Here is a 266-nt window from a genome sequence, read left to right on the forward strand (position 1 = left end):
ATAGAAGTGATAATGAATATAATATGATAGGATTTAGACCTAATTCTAATCCTACTCGTGAATTTATTTTTTACTAAAATTCAATCTTACTCTATACTTATGTTTATAACATGTCAATTTTAATATTATCGTCCTTAATTTGGGGATATTCGACTCTATCTACGATTTCGCGAATCATAAAAAAAAATGTAATATCCAATAATTTGAGAAGATCTTGGAATTATAATTTAGTATGTATATATTATTAAATAAATTTAATTTTCTTA

Source organism: Arachis ipaensis, chromosome B09 (genome assembly GCF_000816755.2).
Source record: "Arachis ipaensis cultivar K30076 chromosome B09, Araip1.1, whole genome shotgun sequence".
Lineage (NCBI taxonomy): Eukaryota > Viridiplantae > Streptophyta > Magnoliopsida > Fabales > Fabaceae > Arachis > Arachis ipaensis.